The 21,840-nt window shown below is 44.6% G+C and overlaps 1 protein-coding gene and 1 long non-coding RNA gene across 2 annotated transcripts in view; both read left to right on the top strand.

Annotated features, from left to right (window-relative positions):
• The window catches only part of LOC129406611 (pleckstrin homology domain-containing family M member 1-like), a 42,287-nt gene extending 36,848 nt beyond the window's left edge, over nucleotides 1-5,439 (top strand). Inside the window, exon 5 of the mRNA XM_055144961.1 lies at nucleotides 5,232-5,439. The gene's annotated coding sequence lies outside the window, so the exon portion shown is untranslated. The remainder of the gene's footprint in view (nucleotides 1-5,231) is intronic.
• Nucleotides 5,440-5,482: 43 nt separating this feature from the next.
• LOC129406612 (uncharacterized) lies at nucleotides 5,483-15,311 on the top strand. Its single transcript, XR_008631108.1, has 2 exons — nucleotides 5,483-11,373; nucleotides 11,455-15,311. It is a non-coding gene; the product is annotated as an uncharacterized LOC129406612 (long non-coding RNA).
• Nucleotides 15,312-21,840: the final 6,529 nt, after the last annotated feature.

Here is a 21,840-nt window from a genome sequence, read left to right on the forward strand (position 1 = left end):
AGAGGACTCTGTGGAATGCTGGAGATCAAACCTGGGTTGGCTACGTGCGAGGCAAGTGTCCTACCTGCTGTGATATCACCCTGGCAGAACCTTGAACTTCACAATTTTAGAGCTGTCTTTCTACCAAGGAGTTTAGGGGTATGGGGATGGAAATAGTGTTTCTCCTTTTGGGGCATAACAGTCTTCTTTGTTCCAAAGTAAACTTTCAAGTATGTGTAATCTTCCATTATTCCAGCAAATTCTTCACCTAGATAATGAAAGAAACTAATATAAATGCTTTTTCCTCCAGAATCTATGGCACTTAGACTTAGGGAATTCAGTCAAAGGCAGGGCTGTTAGTGAAAGAACTGGAACAGACTCTGGTAGGTGAATCTTAGGGAGAAAGAAGTTCATCTATGCTACTAACAAACCTTTCTCAAGCTTCTGTTTTTATTTTTAATTTAATTTTATAGAGTAATTCACAATATTTTATCGTATTTAATATTTGAACACCAATCCCACCACCATTCCACCTTCCTTACCACTATATTTTGGATGTTTCCATCCGATCCCGAACCACAGCCCCAAAGCAGAATGAAAGAATTTATTTTGTATTGTTTATTCTGAATCAACTGCTGAAAATGCTCCAAAACTTTCCTTAGAGGAAAATACGTGAAGATTGTTGTATTTCCCCCAGAGACCATTAAGCCCTTCAATAAGAGTTTACTGACAGGTTGTTAAAGGCTGCGCCTGCTTATGCTTTTATATATACATATATATGTGTATGTATATATCACTTGTATCACTTGTCATCCCGTTGATCTTCGATTTGCTCAAGCAGGCACCAGTAATATCTGCATTCTTCCCTGTCGAGTGCTAGTGTAGCCCAATGATATCTTCTTGCTCCAGGAACACGAAGAGCTCAAACTGTTCATTCAGGGTTTTGACAAAGAAGTGTGACCATCTCGTTGGTGGACGGCCACTCAGTCTTTTGTTCTGTGGAATCCAGTCGGTAACAGCTCTAGTCCAGCGGTTGTCTCTGAATTGCATTACATGTCTGGCCCATCTGATTTTTGACGCCTTGGCAAATGAGACAGCGTCCCTGATTCTTAACCTTCGATGGAGGTCTCAACTCCAGATTCCTTCTTTCACTTGAGTGAAACGTGATACTCCAAGCATAACTCTTTCAGTTCCTCTTTGGGATACCTGAATAGCCTTCTCATCCTGTTTTCGTAGGGCGCAGGTCTCTGAGGCCTATGTTAGTGCAGGAAGAATGGTGGAGTCGAAAGATGTACCGTGGAGGTTCTTTGTCCTCTTAACCACTTCCTCGAAGCTCTTGAAAGCATTCCATGCTGCTCTCTTCCTCCTGCGCAGTTCTGGCACCAAGTAGTTCCTCATGTTGAGTTCTTGACCCAGGTACACATAACTGCTGCATTCGGAGATGTACGTTCCATTGAGAGCAAATGGAACGCCAGGGACTAGTTCGTTTTTCATGAACATTGTTTTGCTGAGATTCAGCTGCAGTCTGACCTTTCACACTCACAGTTGAAGTCGCCAGCATTTGTGCTGCTTGGCTAATGTTTGGTGTTATGAGAACGATGCCACCAGCAAAGTGGAGGTGGTGTCATTGCCAACCGTCTATCTTCACTCCCATTCCTTCCCTTCCCATTCCAATAGTCGCATGATATTCTCGAGGGATATATATATATATATATATATATATATATATATATATATATATATTCCTCTAAGTTTGGTTGCTTTCTATTTTAAACCCCATCAAATGTGGAGTGCTACTTTTGGAATATTAGCGGTGTGAGGTATGTCAAGTTCCTGGTTTGTAGTAGAGTAGTCTATAGGTGTCTATCTTCCACTTGCCCGTTTGAAATATATAATCATTGTGAACTCTGTGCCATGACCTTGACTAATTTCTCCCTTCTAGTTGACCTATTCAGGAATGTCCAGAATAGATCAGACAGCAAAAATGTATGGTAATAGCCCTGACAGAATATACCTACCACAGAGCCGTCAAGACATAGACCTGTGTGGTGCCTTCCCTTACTAAGAGCATGATGTAGTTCTCTTTTTATCTTATTTTCATTTATTTTTATTTTTTGCTATGTTGGGTCACACCCAGCAATACTTAGAGGTTACTCACGGCTCTGCACTCAGAAATTACTCTTGGCGGTGCTGGGGGGACCAAATCGAATGCCACGGGTCTAACCTGGATCAGGCGTGTACAAGGCAAACGCCCTATACTGGCTCCAGCCCCAGTTCTCTCTTTAGACTTCATAAAAATCAGTTATACAGATTGGCACTGTAGATCTATTTGTTTTAGTCAGATTTTGCACCACTGTCATCCTTTTGAAAAAGAAGATAACTCAGAAGTTTACTATTCAAAAAGTTGTGTCAGATGCATGTCAGAAATTTCTCATTGTGGTCTTAGGTAAGACTTTTTATGGTTGAAGTTCTGCAGTTTTCTTATTTGAAGAGCAAATAAATTCTTTTTGAGAAGTCAATTATATTGAAAATAATGGAAATATAAGTACTTCCTATTCTTTTATTCACTAGATGCTCTGCAGGAGTAGTTTCAAGTTTGTTCTTTGTGGAATCTGTGAAAAAATAATTATAGCAAATATTACCCCAAATGTATAAATGTCGAATGGTTTAGATTGTGGAGAATATTTGATCCAATTCTTCTTTCTCAATTGCTTGTCAATAAAGCAGAATAATATAGTGATTATAAACTAGCTCTCTCCATATTTTTCCTTTTTTCTTTCTTAGGCCACACCTGCTGATGTTTAGGGCTTGTTCCTGGCTCTGTGGTCAGGGACCAGTGCTAGGAGGACTCAGGGAACCCATAGTGTGCCAGGGACTGAACCTGTGTTGGCTGCATGCAGGGCAAATGTCCTACCCACTGTAATAACACTCTGGCCCCTCTGTCAAATTTTCAAAAGGCAACTGTAGGTCTTACAGGTATGCGTTGGTATTGCTAAGCTGTATTTTTCTGAAAAAAAAAAAATAGACAGTAATTTAGCTTACCTTATGGGCAATATTGTAAAAGTCGAATACTTAAAACATACCTAGAATTTAGTAATAGACAAAATATTCCAATTATTGCTATTATTTTCCTACTGGAGAGAAAACATAACTGGAATCAGTTCAGGGTCGGTTTTCAGCACTGACATACTGAGTGGTTTTGATTCTATGTAACAAGCAAGTATGTAATGTGAACCTTCACCATGATTCAGCTGGAGCCAGAAAGACAGCTGAGAGGCCTAGTGCACATGCCGTGCATGTAGAAGGCCAAGGTTGGGTTCCTGGCAACACCTGAGTGTCCAGGAGCAACCCCCAAGTACCCAGCTCGGGAGAAGACTCTAAACTGCTGGGTGTGGCCCCCAACAGCAACAAACAAATAATGGTCATGCTATTTAAGATTTTTACATTTTCTCCTCTTATGGAATTTTATAGTGCTATATTACCGGTTGTGGCCAAAGGAAATGGAATAATCAGTAGAGAATCCACAAACAGAATCACTCTCCTTCCTCTATAGCCCTGCAGTCTTAGAGAGAGAAATTTTAAGTTGTAAGAGACCTTATATAGTTACATGAGTAGGCCCTGGGTTTGCTTCAGCCTTGCAGTCTGGGCAATCCTTCTAGTAAAAGTGACTCTTTGGTCATCTAGTAAAATTTCTATCAACTATAAGAACCTTTAAGAACTAATGGGGGCTTAGAGAAGATGGTACAGGAGCCAAGGCACCTGCCTTGCATATCCCTGCCATGGCATATGTTCCCCTCTAACACCACCAGGGAGCACAGAGCCAGCAGTAGCCCCTGAGTACCAGAGGATATGATCCCCACACCCAAAATATTGAGAAATAAAAGAAGCAGTGGGTTGGAGAGATAGCTCAGCAGACTGAGCACATTCTTGGCATGCAGGAAGCATAGTTTCAGTTTCAACTCAGCATGGCATTGCCAGGAATGACTCCCAAGTATTAAGTGGGTGTAATTCCTGGGCATCATTGAGTCTATCCCCAAAACAGAGAAACAAAAAGAACCAAACTTAATGGTTGCATTGAAAAGGAAAATGCTCTTATTTTTGCTTTCAAAACAAAATTATTGGGGTCAATGTAGCGATAGCACAACGGGCAGGGCGTTTGCCTTGCACTCGGCCACCTAGATTAGATTTCCAGCATCCCGTATGGTTCCCCAAGCACTGCCAGGAGTAATTCCTGAGTGCATGAGACAGGATAACCCCTGTGCATCTCTGGTGGTGACTGAAAAAAGCAAAAAATAAATAAATAAATAAATAAATTTATTGGATGTATAAAGGAAGTACACACACAATATCATAGTTTATTACCTTCAGAGAAAGATTATTTTAGAAAATAATTTCGAATTGATCCTCGTTAACTTTATTTCAGAAAGTGATAAAATAGCTGTGGAATATAGGCCTTTTGAGTCGCTCACTGATGCCAGAACTGAAGGACTCAATCTTTTCAACTATTGACCTAGTTTTGAAAAATAACTTTTAAAATAGTTTATCAAACCAATGAAGAAAACGTCAAACACCTACAATTGGGTCTTAACAAGACTAGCTCAGGAGCCTGAGACCTAGTCCATCAGGCTGCTGCATGGACTGTGGTGAGGGAGACCTGGGTTTGATACCTGCCAGTGCATGGCCTCCGGAGCACTGCCAGGTGCAACCTCAAACACCTCCAGGTGTGGCCCCTAACAAAAAAAAAAAAAGTCCACCTTAAAATGAAACATGAGAAGACATTTAGTACTAATGCCAAAGAATTCAGAAAACTAACACCCATCCCTAAATGAGGCCACTTTTGGAACCAACTCCATTCAAAGCTCTCTACTCAACTAGACACTGGGAGGAAGCCCCTTCTCACGAAATTTATATTCTAGTAGTGTGCAATAATAAGAATTGAAATCGATTAGAAGAAGGACTGTGAACAAAGTGGGTGCTAGTCACAGTATTGTAAGAGAGCTTTGTTACATGCTGACGTTAATGTCTTCAGTGGTCTCTCCAGGAGTGCTAGAAGGGCGGGCAGCCCTCTAGAAAGGGGCTTGCTACTTTTTCTCTATGAATTAATGTTGAGCTCCATGCAAGACAGGGGGATTTGCCCCAGGCTGGTATAAAGGAGTGTATACAGCTGTTCATTCAGTTTAAGAGCCCTCCTTCAGAAAATATTGGGAACATTTGGGAACCTGCATCAATCTTAACTAGTGTTCCTTTTGCAGGTCAGCCTACTTGAAAGCAGGATGGCCAACAGGAGGAAGAATGTGTCTCGGATTTCAGTAGTGAGGAGGAAGCACCAAGACCACCACAACTGGACTAGTACTGTTGAATTCGGCAGCGTTCCCAGCCCTAGGACATGCTGTTCCTTCCCCCACCCCCACCCTGGGGATCAGCCCATAGTAGTCTTCAGTCCCAGTCCTGTTTGGCTGGCAGGGGTGGGAGGGGAGTCTGGGGACAGGGGCGGGGGGGAAGAGGACCCGATTGGACATTTTAGGTGCCTTCATGGAAAGAAGGAAAGCCTGGGTCATGCTGGTTATGTTTAGCCAGCCCTGACCCAATAAAGGCAGCTTAAAGGCAGCATAAAAGTGCTGTGGGGGAGGTGTGTGTGAGCTGCAATAATGGTGCTGCCATAACGGTGCTGCCATTACAGCTCGCTACCCTCAGGGGGGCTGTGCCCCACTGGCCTGAATCGCTGCACCTCCAAGCCTCAGCATGTCACATCATCACTGCTACTCTAGGCCCTATGTGTCCTCACGTGGCGACCAATGTGGCTGCTGGTGCAGGGAGCTCAGCCCCTGGAGTTGGTGCTGCACCCAGTATAGCTGCCTTCCCAGTTACCCCAGGGTCTCCCAAGCCCTGGCCTTCACATTCCCCTGATCTTCCACCTGATTCGCCCCTTGCCTTTCAACCCCGGCCAACCCAAGGGACTTTGAGTACCTGTTTTCCTAGACTGCTACCTGCCTTTTGTTCCATTTAAGATGTTCTCTAAGACATTAGTTCGACCCTTGGTGAGGGATAAGGATTCAAGTAAAGAGTTGCCTTCTGGGTCTGATCGATTGCCCTCTGGGTCCCGTACCTTTACTACTGGCCACCGTCACAATCCAGGCCGCTTTCTGGACACTCGGGCCCGGACCCAGCATTACACACGAGTGAAGCCCCACAGAAATGGGGGACTTCACTCATAAAGCAGAACTTTGTGACCTTGGACTCCAGTTTCATGGGACTGTGAAACAGAGATCCTCTGGCTGCTTCCACAGCTGCATTTCAGGATCTCCCAAGGAATCGAAACCTTCTTTAGTTCAGGACTCAAATTGGCTGTCAAGTACCCTGAAGAGGGTGATACTGCTTCAGTCCTGCCAGAAACCCTAGTTCAGCCTACATTGGCTGCTGAGGAAAGGGGGTCTTCAGTGCCTCAGGAGGTGGAAGCTCGGCCTTCAGTCAGGTCTGGAACTTGTAGCGCAGTCTTTACTGCATCATCAGGAAAATGAACTGTCTCCAGTCCAGAAAGAAGCCCATCTTTCAAATATATCTTCTGTCACCATCAAACCTGCCTACCTGCAGATTACCAGAACTCCAAGGGTCATCAATGAGGGTGAAACTTCAACCCAGCCAGAAACTCTAAATCTCACACTGCAGAGAGCCTTGAAGAGAATGAACAATCTCTAACCCAAGCAGAAGCCCAGTTTCAGTCTCTAGAGAGCCTAAAGGGTGACTGTGCCATACAGCAGGAGGCAGTGGCTCAAGCTCCAGAGATCCCTGAGGTGACTGAATCTTCAGTCTGCAGGAATCCCTAGCTCAGCCTCCTGAATCCTCTATGGAGTTGGAAGCTCAACCATTCCTGCATCCTGAGGAAAATGTTCTATCTCTAAGTCAGAATGAAGCTCCACACTTAAACCTGCCTCGTGTCACTGCTAAAGCTTTGAGTGTGACATTTGTTATATTTTCAGAAGTCAGTTATGAGGTTGAACCCTCTCCAGTGCCACAGGAGGCCCTGGATCAGCTTTCTGAGCCATCTGAGGAATCAGTCCCTCAAGCACTTCTGCATCCTGAAGGAAATATTCCATCTCCAAGTCAGAATGAAGCTCCAAGCTTAAATTTGCCTCATCTTACTGTGACAGTAACCATAGCTACAGAGGTCAGATCGGACGAGCCTCATGCATAAAGGGACCGGCAGTGGAAGCCAGGTGTGCGGGGCCCAGTGCTGAGATCTCCAGACCTGCTCGGTTTGGGACTGGGCCTTCTCCACCCAGACCCTCACTTTCCGTAGCTTGGCAGCCACACCCAAAAACTCCCCCCAGTGTCGTGTAATCCCACCAACAGCCAACATCCAGAGACTATAAGACCAAGTTCCCGGAAGAGAATGATGCAGAGTCTCTTGCCCCGTGCCTGGCTGTCTTCACCGGGGCAAGAGGGGACCGGTTGCCTTTGCCTTTGCCTTTGCCCCAAGCGGAGCTTTGACAGTTGAAGATCTCCAGAACACAGCCACAGCCATGCTCAAGGCTACTCTCCACACATTTGGACGAGCCTCTAGCATGAAGGGACTGGCAGAGGAAGCCAGGTGTGCGGGTGCCCGCTCGAGTAAATCAAAGAACAACGGGATGACAGTGATACTGTGATACAGACATCTATAATGAGGTTGAACCTTCTTCAGTCCTGCAGGAGCCCAGGCTGAGACTCTTGAGCCATCTGAGGAATCTGTCCCTCAACCGTTTCTGCATTCTGATGAAAATGTTCCATCTCCAAGTCAGAATGAAGCTCTAAGCTTAAATTTGCCCCGTGCCACTGCTAAACCAATGGGTGTGACATTTTCCATATCTACTGAGTTTTGTAATGAGGATGAACCTTCATTCCAGTAGGAGGTGTAGGCTCAACCTCCTGAGCCACGTGAGGAATCTGTCACTCAGCCATTTCTGCATTTCTGCATTCTGAAGAAAATGTTCCATTTCCCAGTCAAAGTCTCCATCTTCACATGAAAACGTGCACAGTGTCACTGCTAAATAAAAACAAACAGTGGGCATACTATTTAAGATTTCTATATTTTCTCCTCTAATAGAATTTTTTAGTGCTATGAATATTACTGGTGTGCCCGAAGGAAACTGAAGAATCAGTAGAGAATCCACAAACAGAATTGCTCTCCTTACTCTATAGCCCTGCAGTCTTAGAGACAGAAATTTTAAGTTGTCCGAGACCTTATTTACTTACATGAGTAGGTCCTGGGTTGACTTCAGCCTTCCAGTCTGGGCAAGTATTTTAGTAAAAGTGACTCTTTGGTCATCTGGTAGAATTTCTATCAACTAAAATAACATTTAAGAACCAATGGGGGGTGCTGGAGGTAGGGGGGGTGCAGCAGGTAGGGCGTTTGCCTTGTATGCAGCAGACCTGGGTTTGAATCCCAGCATCCCATATGGTCCCCTGAACACCCCAGAGTAATTCCTGAGTGCAGAGCCAGGAGTAACTCCTGTGCATGGCCGAGTGTGACCCAAAAAGAAAAGAAAAAAAAAACCTTTGGGGACTTAAGGAGATGGTACCGCAGCTGAGTCATCTGCCTTGCATGTCCCTGGCACGGCATATGGTCCTCTCTAGCACCACTAGGGTTCACAGAGCCAGCAAAAGCCCCTGAGTATCAGAGAATATGATCCCCACACCCAAATTATAAAGAAATAAAAGCAGCAGTGGATTGGCGAATTAGCTCAACAGACTGAGCACATTCTTGGCATGCAGGAAGCAGTTTCAGTTCCAGTTCAGCACGGCATTGCCAGGAGTGACTCCAAGTACGAAGTGGGTGTAATTCCTGAGCACCATTGAGTCTGGCCCCAAAACAGAGAAACAAAAAGAACCATACTTAATGTCTGCATTGAAAAGGAAAATGCTCTTATTTTATGCTTTAAAAACAAAATTTTGGAGGGTTTTAGCGATAGACAGTGGGCAGGGCATTTGCCTTGCATACGGTGACCTGCGTTCAATTACCAGCATCCTGTATGGTCCCCCAAGCACTGCCACAAGTAATTCCTGAGTGCAGAGCCAGGAGGAACCCCTGAGTATCACTGACAGAGACCCCCAAAGCAAAAATAAACAAACAAAAAATAAGTTCTGGCCATTTCAAAAGCCCCAAGAGAGTGACCATAAATAAGTAGGGGAAGGAGTTGAGTCTGCTGTCATTAACTGCTGTGGCACTTGGGGAGTCCATGACGAGAACAACAGGTTTGGTTGTGATTTACTTAAATACCCATCCCTGCTTGAGGATGATGATTTTTGCAGCTCTTCAGGGATTGATTTCCAGCTCTTCAGGAACTTCGGGATCTGATTATTCTGGGGGCACGAGGAGAGGCTCCCATCCTCCCATGCCATTCAGTCCTCTCGGACCTCATCTCCACCTGGGGAGGGATTCCAGCTCCAGTTCTGCATTTTCTGCCAATGGCCTTATTGGTTAGATGAACGTTGACCTCTTTTTTTTGGCTTTAATTCTCAAGCCCATCGCTGGACTTATTCATATATGCATTTTAATATGAGAAAATGAAATTTTTTTAGGATATGCCAAGAGGCTCTTTAGAAAATAAACTTTCTAGGTGGTTTGAGGCAGAGGAGGCATTCACTGCGTTCACGTGGGGCTTCTGTCACCATGCCATCCTGCAATGACTCCTATGGTTCCTCTTCAGTCTCCTGTAATGCCAGCATCTCCTGGGATCTGAAGGACTGTTGTGTAAGGGGGCCTGCGGAGCCCTGATGGACTGTCGTGCTGAGAGGTGCTGTGAAGACCTGATGGACTGTCGTGACTGGGGTTCTGTGGTGCGGGGGCACCCTGTGGAGGCTTGCTGGTCTGTTGTGCCAGGGGGACAAGTGGTGGCAGGGGGCGCCTTGGTACCTGTGTCTCCTGTGCTCCCTGGCTCTCCTCTGCTGTCTTGGTCTCCTTAGCTGCATTCTCAGGAAGTTCTGCGCCCTTCACTACTCCGAGCTCCCTGAGCTCCCTGCAACAAGAATAAGGTCGCTCTCGAAAGGGACATCCCTCCTCTGCATCGCTTCCTGACTTCAGGCAGAAATTGGAACTGTCCCCATCATTTACTCTGTGTCTTTGTTGAAAATTTTGTCCTTGTCAGAGGAATCCTTGTCCTGAAGCTTCTGTGCCATGTTTTTCTTATGTGCCATGTTTTTCTTACTGAGCGGCCGATACATGTCCCTCAGCCACAGGGGCCGCCTTTGCCAGAAAAAGCCCTCCTGGAAAAGGCAAGGGGAGCTCGTGATCCTGTACCCCAGCCCACTCTTGTACTGCCTCAGTGTCCCCTCTTCCCCTTGCTTACCTGAGGCTTGTGTTCCACTGAACTTCTCCAAGGAAGCAATAATCCAAAGAAGGTCCTTGGAGGAAAACACGGACACACATCATTCGTCATTCACCCATTTCCCATGCTTCTATGATGGAGGTCTCTGTTCTTGTTAGGATAACTACATGGGTACCTCGGTCTGGAGCCATGATGAGTCCAACCACTATGACCTGATACCTTGACAAAGTTTCCATGCATACTTGCAGCGGTTTTTAGAAATTTGTCGGGTCCATCCAAAGGGACCCCATAGTCTCTTGAGAGACATTTATATGCAGCCTGGCTTAGAAAACAGGCAGGATATTTAGTTCTGCTCACCACGGTGGCCCCAGCAAATGCCCTGTGCAGTGAATAAACTGCCCACCACACTGAGAGAAGGCACTAGAGTCTCCAGAAGCCTTTCCACTGGTTGCCTCTGGATTTAGTTCCTCGGGCACCCTTTACTGGAAGTTGGGGTTGGGGAGATGATTCTATCCTCATAGCTGCTTTATTCCAGATGCTGAACCAGAGTAAATGCCTATGTGCAATTTGCCAAATCTTTTAGCCCACTAGCTTCCATCCTGCAGGCAATCACATCATTGTTGGGGATGAGGGATTACAGCTGCTGGATGAGTTGAATCTCCAGTTGGTCTCCGAGGTGTGGTTTTTGTGTGGCAGAGAAGATGTCCCTGGTCACGTTGTGATATTCCCACTGCATCTCCTTGGACTGTTTGACAGTTGGCATGATGTTGTCCGCCATCGCGGCTTCCTTCTCATGGGTGGTTCCATTGCTACTGACAGTTTTCTCTGGCAGCGCAATGCCTCTGGTGTTCCCCCCATTTGCAGCATGCGTGCTTTCTGCAGTCTTCTTTTCTGTAGACTAGTGTGAAAGAAGAAATTATTGCAAGAAAGCTTTGTCCTGATCTCTCCAAGACAGACTCCTCTCGTGGCGGGGAGTTGATGAGGCTCTTCACTGCAGCGGAAGGAGGCCGCTTGCTGAGCACCGGCCTCTCGGGTGCTGATAACTTTATCTCCATATTCATTCTGCCTTTGGGCATTCTGCAGCCCACCAGTGAGTAAGGTTTATGAAAATGTTGACACGGGGCTAAGAAACTATGTTTCGAACTCGAGGGTTCGAGTCTTCCAATATAAGGTGTTTTTCTGGTCTTTCGATTTGTTTTTCATTACAGATGGGATTTTGTAAGAAGTGGCTGTCGACACTCAAGCTTCGGGGGTGTGGTGACCACCGCTTTGTGCTCCTGGATGAAGGACGACGACTCAAGGAGTTTTCCACTAATTTCCTGGGCTTTCCCACCAAGGGAAGCTCTTTCGGTTCTTTTGGGGCTGGCTGCCTGAGCCTTCTTTCTTGGGCAATGTTTTCTAAGTCTAGTTGCTTTTTTATGAAAATGGAGAGGTTACTTCCATATGCTGAGGCCTTCTCTGGTTGAATGATCAGCTCAGATCCGGTATTCTACTTTCTGCGGCCTGTGAAACCTTCAAGAACTCTCCTTCCATGTTTCTTATGGACTCATCTAAATCTGACTTCTCGGGTGCTGATTTCTTCGTCTCTGTATTCACTCTGGCTTTTGTCATTCTGTGTCAAAGCTGAGAGAGTAAGATTTATGAAATTGGTATTTTTTTCTGTTGTAATAATCATATGATTATTCTACTGATCCCCAAGGAGCAAGCACCCAGTCATCAAGACAAATATTTGCTGCTCAGTTAGACTCTTTACTGATCAACTATGACTTTTTTTTGTTTTATGTTTTGGCCATTCCCAGCCATGCTCAGGGGTTACTCCTGTCTCTGCTCTCCGAAATTTTCTGGATGGTGCCTTGGGGACCGTATGGGATGCTGGGAATTGAACCTGGGTTGACTGCATAAAAGGCAAGCACCCTCTCCACTAGACCATCTCTCCAGCCCCTCAACTATGACTTGGGGTGTATTCCCATACCTTTATCCCGTCCTGCCCATATAAAGAGAGAGGACTTTTTCTCTCTACCTCTCTCAGGTACTAATGCTTTTGTTACTGTCAAGATGACGAATAAATTCCTCCAAAAATCAGGTCTTCATCTGAATGTACCCTTCCTCCACCTACCCACTAATTCTTTTGCTTATTAACTCTTAGTCTCATATTGTTGAAGCTGGCAGATGTCTAAGGATAGGTTAATGGATTTGCCAGAGTATATGTCAGTGTGCAATGTTGAGAAAATCTGGAAGATAATTTTGCTTTGTTTTGTTTGGGGTGACACTTGGTGATGCTCAGGGGTTATTCTTGGTTCTGTGCTCAGGAAATCATTCCTGGTGGTGCTTGGGAAACCAAATGGGATGCTGGCGATGGAACCCAGGTCATCCGTGTGCAAGGCAAGTCCCGTACCTACTGTACTATCTCTTGGGCCCCTGAAATAACATTGGAGCTCCCAAAATTGGGGAAAATAACTCTTATTAGATGTCTATTTTGCCTTCATTTACTCCCTTCAACTTCCAATTCTATTTAGGGAACCATACAAAGTTTCTGACTGCTTGAAGGTCAAGTATAACATTTGTACAATTGGGTTTTTTTTTGAGGGGTAGTGGGGCCAAATCCATAAATGTTCAGGGGTTACTTCTATCTCTGTGCTCAGGGATCACTCCTGGTAGTAACTGAGGATTGTCTGGGAAGCGAGGGATCCAACCCAGGTCTGCCGTATGCAAGACAGGTGCGCTAGCTGCTAGACTATCTCTCCAACCAACCTTTGCTGAAGAATTCAAAGTGCTTTTGGTGGAGGTGAAGTTTAGAGGGGGAGTTAAGGGAAGTGAAGAAGAAGCATGGACTTGCAGAGAGTCCCAGACCGGGAACACATGATCTAGGCATTAGGCACATTTAACACTTTTAGTTTTGCTATTCCTCACCTAAAAATATATATAATTATTTGGTTTAGTTTTTCTCTAAATAAAATCATTGCAGATGGAGTAGCGTGGTTACAATGGTACCGATGCTATTGGTTTCCATGTACAAAGTGAACTTCACCTAGACCACTGCCCAAGTGCCGAGACACCACAGTCTGTACATCGCCTCTAGCCTGACTCTACTCCTGCCACCCCCCACATCTCCAGGTTTGTTGTTCATCTTATGAAAGGTGATTAGTAAATGATTGTTATGCCCACTTTTGCGAAGAGAATTATTGCAAAGGGACTTGCTAAAAGTTGATTTTAACAATAACACTATCTTTGTGTAAGAAGCAAAGTGATCTGATGTGCCCAATTTCTGATAGCGAATCTGATTCATACTATCCTAGCGTGAAAACACATTTTTGGGTGGTGTGTGTGTGTGTGTGTGTGTGTGTGTGTGTGTGCGCGCGCGTAAGCACATGTGCATGCGTGCTTGCGCCATTCTCAGTAGTGCCCAAGAAATACTCCCAGCAGTGCTTGGGAACCTGTTTTGCAGGGAGTTGAACCCACACAGCCCACATGAAAAGCATGTGATACAACCTATTGATCTATTTTCCTAGGCCCCTAAAAGCACGTTTTGGAAGTTATCAAGCTAAAGTCAGTAAAGTTACTATGTGGAAAGATACTTAAGAGCACCTGAGTGCTTTGTAGATGGAAGGGTTAAAATTCAAAATAGGCTCAGAAGTGGGGTTGGTCTAAGAATCCATGAGCCCATCCATCTTTAGAAGGACTGAGTGGCAACCTCTGCTTAGAAAACCAGAAATTCTCAGGCTCTAAGCAAAACTTTCATAAGACAGTATGACTTGTACTCACCTATAAATTACAAAAGCACATGCAATAAAGTAGCGACACCTGTCCTATGAAGAAAAGGGCACTTGAGATCTGTTGTATATAAAATCTGTTTACAAACTGCATTCTGTGGCTGAGCTCTCATCTGGAGGACCAGCACCTTGGTCAGAGTGTGGCCCTCATTTGTGACCATTAATGTTACCTCCCTTCCCCACTTCTATCCCTTTCTGCCATTCCTCTTAAGTCTTCAGGTCATCCATATACTACTAAGGTAATGATGTTATTGAGATTCTGACTTTTACCAAGGGAAATCATTCTTAGAAATATAGGAATTTGAACTCTGAATAAAAATAATGCAACTACATAATCAGTTTAAAATGGACCATCAGTGATTAAAATTAAAATGAAACATAATTAAAGAGCTATGAGCAGGCTATTTAGACTTACCTCTGTGTTTACTATTGTTAGGATATTCACTGTCACAATTTAGTTTGAATAAAGTCTTGCAGACAACCTCAATATTGGGGTGTGTTTTTTAATTTTTTGGTTTTTGGGTCACACCCAGCTATGCACAGGGGTCACTCCTGGCTTTGCACTCAGGGATTACCCCTGGCGGTGCTCAGAGGACCATATGGGATGCTGGGAGTCAAACCCAGGTCGGTCACATGCAAAGCAAATGCCCTACCCACTGTGCTATCGCTCCAGCCCCTCAATATTGTTTTTAAATTGCTGAGGAAGCAGGCTAAATGGCTGGGTAAGATCCTATGAATGGAAACACAGAATTAAGTGTAGAGTAAAGGGGTGGGTTTAAACAGGTAGAAGAGGCAGCCAAAGCCACTGTGCAGCTATTCAAAATGTTCCTGAGAAACATGGGTGAGGTGTTGCTCGAAATCTGTGGTGGTGGGAATCCAACTGGGAGGTGATGCATGCCAAGTGTGTACCTTAACCCCTCTCCTATCACTTCAGCCCTCAGAAAATTGAGTTTTGTTTTTGGTCATTGTTGGGGTCTCAGCAGCCAGCCTGAGACCCTGGACAAATCCCTGCCCTTAGAAGCAGGAGCAGTCTCTCTTCACAGGGGCCTAAGGCCCTGTGCCAGCACTCCACCCAGTGCTAACATACCCGGCCTTGAGAGCAGGAAACATAAGTCATTAGTTAACGTCTGTAATGGGCCCGGCAAAGTGTATATGACAAGCGTTGATAACCATGTGTTCACAATATCCAAGTCGCCCTGAAATTGTGTATAAATATCTCCTGTGGGATCTAATAAAATGAGAGTTGGTTGACCTCCGACTTTCCCCCCCTCTGTGTGATTCTTTCTCGGTGGTGGCGGTGGGGTGGCCACGGTGAGCAGAGGGTCAAGGCAGAGGCTTCTCCCCTTCCCACTCCCTCTCCTTTTTTTGGTATGACCAAAAAGTCAAAATAACTAAATAAAATAAAACAAAATTACACCTCAATTAAACATAGCTTAAGAAAAATAAACAAGCAGGGGTATGGTGCAACCAGCAGGTCAATCTGTACCTGCGGGGCGAGTGCATCAGCAGCCAGATGGACCCTTCTGGCTTCCTGATATTTCAAAATTGCCACTGTACCTGTGGCCAAACCCCAACAACTTAGGGCCAAGTTCACCAAAACTTGGTAAAATTTCCAAAAATTAGTTTGGAAACTAATTTTGTTCTCTTTTCTCATTTCCTGATTTATTCTCTCAACCGACAAACTATGGATCCTTTTATGGTAACAAACTTTTCTCGCTTCAGAGAATGAGAAAAGGATACAGCATGGATCCTTTGAGCATTCAAGGTGCTTATAAACTGGTAATAGTGATAGGCACATAAATCAATAATTCATATTGCTTTGCTTTCATTTGTATTTAAGTTGTTTTTCTTTTTTGTTTGGCAGTGCTCAGGGCTTTCTTCTGACTCTGCACTCAGAGATCACTCCTGGCAGGCTTGCCGGCACCATATGGGATGCTGGGGATTGAACCTGGTTTGTCCATATGCAAGGCAAAAATGCCTTACACATTGGACTATCTCTCCACTCTTGCATTTTAATTTTTATTAATAAGTTCATATAGTACATCCTGACTGAAAGTTGAATTTGACATTTAAGAACTAATGCTATAAGATGTCCACAGTAATGTGTATCTAGAGAACTAATAACACGTTGGGGGCTGGAGAGATAGCACAGCGGGTAGGGCATTTGCCTTGCACGCAGCCGACCCGGGTTCGAATCCCAGCATCCCATATGGTCCCCTGAGCACCGCCAGGAGTAATTCCTGAGTGTAGAACCAGGAGTAACCCCTGTGCATCGCCAGGTGTGACCCAAAAAGAAAAAAAAAAGAACTAGTAACACGTAATTTTTATTTTATAAGGAAGCTCTTATGCAGATAAGAGTTACTCATAAAATGATATAAAAATAGCTATACTGTAGTCTCTTCTGGACTGAAGCGATAGCCCAGCGGGTAGGGCGTTTGCCTTGCATGCAGCTGACCAGGGTTCAATTCCTCTGTCCCTCTCGGAGAGCTCAGCAAGCTACCGAGGGTATTGTGCCCGCAGGGCAGAGCCTGGCAAGCTACCCGTTGTGTATTCGATATGCCAATACACACAGGTAACAAGAAGTCTCACAATGGAGACGTTACTGGTGCCCACTCAAGCAAATCGTTGAGCAAAGGGATGACAGTGCTGCCAGAGTGCCACATAGTCTCTTCTAGCAAGGCTAATAATTTGGAGAGGGGAGTGATACAGATGGATGTCCTTCCTTGGGGGCATGTCTTTCTTATCTTCCTTCAGCTTATAGTTTCAGACAAGAGCTGCTAAATAGAATCACTGAAGCAATTTACTTCTTTTGCTTATCTACAGTCTTGCAGATCTTCCTGACTTATACTTTCACTGACCACACGAATCAGGGAAACAAATGCTCAGATTAATGGGAGACTATGGAAATAATGCAGAAAAGTATCATGGCTTGAAAACAATGAGTATTAGTCCTTACTATGAACTTAATGCCTAAAATGTTTAAGGACCAAAGAAATAGGCCAGGAGTTAATGTGCTGACCTTGCTGCTGCCAGCCCAGTTCTATACCCAGTAGCATATATGATTGCCCCAACCACCACCTGGAGTGATCCCGGAGCACAGAGCTAGGAGTAACTGATTACTGCTGAGTATGGCTCTGACACAACACCAACCACCAAAGTTTGTTTGATTTGCTCTTCACAGCCACTTTATGAAACTTGTATTGAGAAGTCTTGGGTCGGCTGAATTAGATCTCTGTGGCAAGTCGTTCCTATCCTGGAGTATGTCTCTTATGTCGTTAGGTTCATCTCCGCAGACGTAAAGCAGTTCAACATCGTGCCCTTGCCCTAAACAGCTCCCAGTGCCAGGAACTGGAAAACTACTATCTTGGTTTCAATGGATGATATAAAAGGATTGTCAAGGTGGAAGTGGAGAGATAGTTCAAGTGCAGAGCCTGTGCTGACCGTGTTCGAGGCTCTGGGTTTTGTCCTGAGAACTGCACGACTCCCCAGCACTGTGGGGTGTGACGCCAGCAGGTCCTGTGGACCGACAGACCTGACAGATAAGAGTTGTCTAAGTGAAAGTGTCTGAGCAACGGTCACACCCCAGCATCAATCAATATCTCAGTGAATTGACAGTGGTATCCATATTCTACAACACTAGTGTGCTCTGTATGTGCATGGCTGGTATAGTTCATGGAAAGTATGGCTTAATATTGAAGTCACAGGTTACTTCAACTGTTAGCACGGATTGCTGGAATTTAGTTTTTGTTTTTAATTAAACATTTTAAAATCTACATTGAGATGTTCAGAAGGATCTTCAATCTAAAATGCTAACAGTTTCAGTATTTTTCTGACTTTGACTAAAGGGAAAATGAAGATATTGTGGCACCACTTCAGAAGCAAAGTGTGAAGTTCTTCTGTGCTTTAGAGGGGGTATTGTCATCCTTTGATTGCAAGAGCCCTGGAGTTGGCATAGCTGAGGAGACTTTGGATAAATTGGAAGGTCTCTGTGGGGATTGGAATGGGGTGTGGGTAAGAATTCTCTCTCTCTCTCTCTCTTTCTCTCTCTCTCTCTCTCTCTCTCTCTTTCTCTCTCTCTCTCTCCCTCATTATATTTTCAGATACATCAGAAAGAGCCCTCTCCTTGCTAAACAGCTAAAGCCTTACGCAGATGTTTTTAACAATACTTGTTTAAACCTTAGGTAGTAACGAACAGAATTTTGGGGGGTGGGGTGGGGGAAGTGGAAATGCTGGGGACACCTAATGATGCTCCTGGCTCAGCAATCAGAAATCACTCCTGGCGGTGCTCAAAGGACTCTGTGGGATGCTGGGGATAAAACCTGGGTGGCTACATGCAAAGCAAGTGCCCTACCTGCTGTACTATCACTCTGACAGAACCTTGAACTTCACAATTTTAGAGCTGTCTTCCTACCAAGAAGCTTAGGGGTATGGGGATGGGAACAGTGTTTCTCCTATTTGGGGCAACAATCTTCTTTTTTCCAAAGTAACCTTTCAATTATAGATCACGTGTAATCTTCTGTTATCCCAGCAAAACCTTCATCTAGATAATGAAATAAACTAATTAAATGCTTTCCCCCCAGAATCTATGGTACTTAGACCTAGGGTATACAGTCAAAAAAAGGGGCTGTTAGAGAAAGAACTGGAACAGACTCTAGTAGATGAATCTTAGGGAGAGACCAGCTTATCTATGCCACTACCAAACCTTTCTCAAGATCCTGTTTTTTTAAATTTAATTTCATAGAGTAATTCACAATATTTTATTACATTTAATATTCAAACACCAATCCCACCACCATTACACCTTTCTACCACCGTATTTTCTATGGTTCCTTCCTGATCCCGAACCCCAGCCCCAGAGCAGAACAAAAGAATTTATTTTGTATTGTTTGCTCTAAATCAACTGTTGAAAATGCTCCAAAAAAGTTTCCTTAGAGGAAAGTATGTGAAGATTGTTGTATTTCCCCCAGGAACCATTAAGCCCTTCAATAAGAACTTACTGACATGTTAATGGTTGAGCCTGTTGTGCTTATATATATATATATATATATACATATATATATACATATATATATATATACATACATATATAGAAAATCCACAAACAGAATTGCTCTCCATGCTCTATAGCCCTGCAGTCTTAGAGACAGAAATTTTAAGTTGTCAGAAACCTTATATAGTCACATGAGTCGACCCTGGGTTGACTTCAGCCTTGCAGTCTGGGCAATTCTTCTAGTAAAAGTGACTTTCTTGGTCATCTAGTGTAAAAAACTAAGGAACGCCGAGGGGGCGCGTGCACTCACGGGCTCTCCGGGCGGCTCTGTCTCACCGCCCGCGTCCGGTGCCCCGGAACCGCTGTGTGTGCTGTCTGTCGAGGGAAGGCGACGGAAGGAAGAAGAAAGAAGGCCAAACTGGTTGCTCGATCCGTTTATTTCATCCTCTCTCTCCGCTTCTCTCCCGCTCTCCTAGATCTCCCCCCCCCAACCCACTCTCACAGCCTAGTTAAATCTCCACAGCATGAGGGGGTTGGGGCGTACACATAGGTGTGGTCACCATCAATAGGGTAAGATCCTTTCCCTTAGGGGATGCTTCTCCTAGGACTTAATTCTCTTTCAGCAGGAGGATCCACCCAAGGGCGGAGTCCCATGAATGTGTTTCTCTTCTCCTCAGCCAGCAAACATATAAGAATTCATAATATTAGTTATTTTGTATGGACACAATAAGAGATGCATTAAAGTTTATAGAATTGCTCTCCTGGGGCCATCTCAATCTCAGACTACAGTGCTCAGGCCAGATCAGTCTTTCCTATCCCTGGCAGGGTCCCAGTCTCATAATTACTATTGGATCATGACAGAATTTGTCTATGATCAAGCTCTTAACTTATAGTTAAGAATTAGGCACTTTGGCCAGGCCCATTTCGATGCCAGGGTAGCACATAACTCACCGCCTGCCCTGGATCCTTCCCGTCCCACGTCGGGGACCCTACTTTGGGGTGCTAGGAACTGAGGGCAACTGAGGCTTAAGTGGAGAAAGCAGATGCTCGGGAGGGAATATTCGAGGCCAATTAATTCCCAAGTTATAAAAACATAATATTGTCTTCTTGTGTCTATACAAAACAGTCATAGCTTTAAAATAAATAATTCAAAAGGCACAAGAAGAGGAGAAAGGCAATATTAACTTATATAATATAAATTCAGTATCCTAGGAAGGTCCGACCTTGCAAATTAGCAGAGTCAGATTAAGGGAAAGCCGAGGGCTAAACAAAGGGATGGGAGAGATTCGGGAACACCTTGATGGATATGACTGGGGTAAGCCTAAACTCTGGGTAAAACCGGGACAAGCTACTTGTGGCAAGGAGGGAAAGGACAAAGTAATGTCATCCTACAATCTAGTAAAATTTCTAAGTGGGGGCTTAAGAAGATGGTACCGGAGCCAAGGCACCTGCCTTCCATATTCCTGGGACGGCATGTGGTCCCGTCTAGCACCACCAGGGAGCTCAGAGCCTGCAAGAGCCCCTGAGTACCAGAGGATATGATCCCCTCACCCAAAATATAAAAGAAATAAAAGATGCCGTGGGTGGGAGAGATAGCTCAGCCCACAGAGTATACTCTTGGCATGCAGGATGCATAGTTTCAGTTCTAGCTCAGCACGGCACTGCCAGGAGTGACTCCCAAGTACTATCTGGGTATAATTCCTGAGCACCATTGAATCAGGCCCCCAGAGAAACAAAAAGAACCAAACTTAATGTCTGCATTGAAAAGGAAAATGCTCTCATTTTATGATTTCAAAACAAAATTATTGGCGGGGGGGGGGGTGCTGGAGCGATAGCACAACGGTCAGGGAGTTTGCCTTGCACCAGGCCACCCACGTTCAATTTCCAGCATCCTGTATGGTCCCCCAAGCACCACCAAGAGTAATTCCTGAGTGCATGAGACAGGATAACCCCTGTGCATCTCTGGGTGTGACTGAAAAAGCAAAAAATAAGTAAAATAAAATAAATAAAATTATTGGATATATAAAGGAAGAACACACCCAATACCATTGTGTACTACCTTCATAGAAAGGTTATTTTAGACAATTATTTTGAATTGATCTATGTCAACTCTATTTCAGAAAGTGGTCAAATAGCTGTGGAAGCTAGGCCTTTTGAGGAGCTTACTGAAGGACTCAATTGTTTGAACTATTGACCTATCGCTGTCATCTCGTTGCTCATCAATTTGTTCGAACGGGCACCAGTAACATCTCTCATTGAGAGACTTATTGTTACTGTTTTTGGCATATCCAATACTCACGGGTAACTTGCCAGGCTCTGCCACGTGGGCTCGATACTCTCGGTAGCTTGCCGGACTCTCCGAGAGGGGCGGAGGAATCAAACTCTGGTCGGCTACGTGAAAGGCCAACACCTAACCGTTGTGCTATTGCTCCAGCCAATAGTTCAATAGTTCTAGTAGGCTGGAACTATTAACCTAGTTTCGAAAAATAATTTTTAAAATAGTTAAATCAAACCCATCAAGAAAACTTCAAATACCTACAATGGGGTCTTAACAAGACTAACTTAGGGGCCTGAGACAAAGTTCATCAGGCTGGAGCATGGACTGTGCGTGAGGGAAACCTGGGTTTGATACCTGCCACTGCATGGCCTCCGGAGCACTGCCAGGAGAAACCTCAAACACCTCCAGGTGTGGCCCCCAAACAAACAGAAAACCTCCACCTTACTATGAAACGTGAGAAGACATTAAGTACTAATGCCAAAGAATTCAGAAAACCAATATCCATCCCTAAATGAGGCC

Source organism: Sorex araneus, chromosome 7, assembly GCF_027595985.1.
Source record: "Sorex araneus isolate mSorAra2 chromosome 7, mSorAra2.pri, whole genome shotgun sequence".
NCBI lineage: Eukaryota > Metazoa > Chordata > Mammalia > Eulipotyphla > Soricidae > Sorex > Sorex araneus.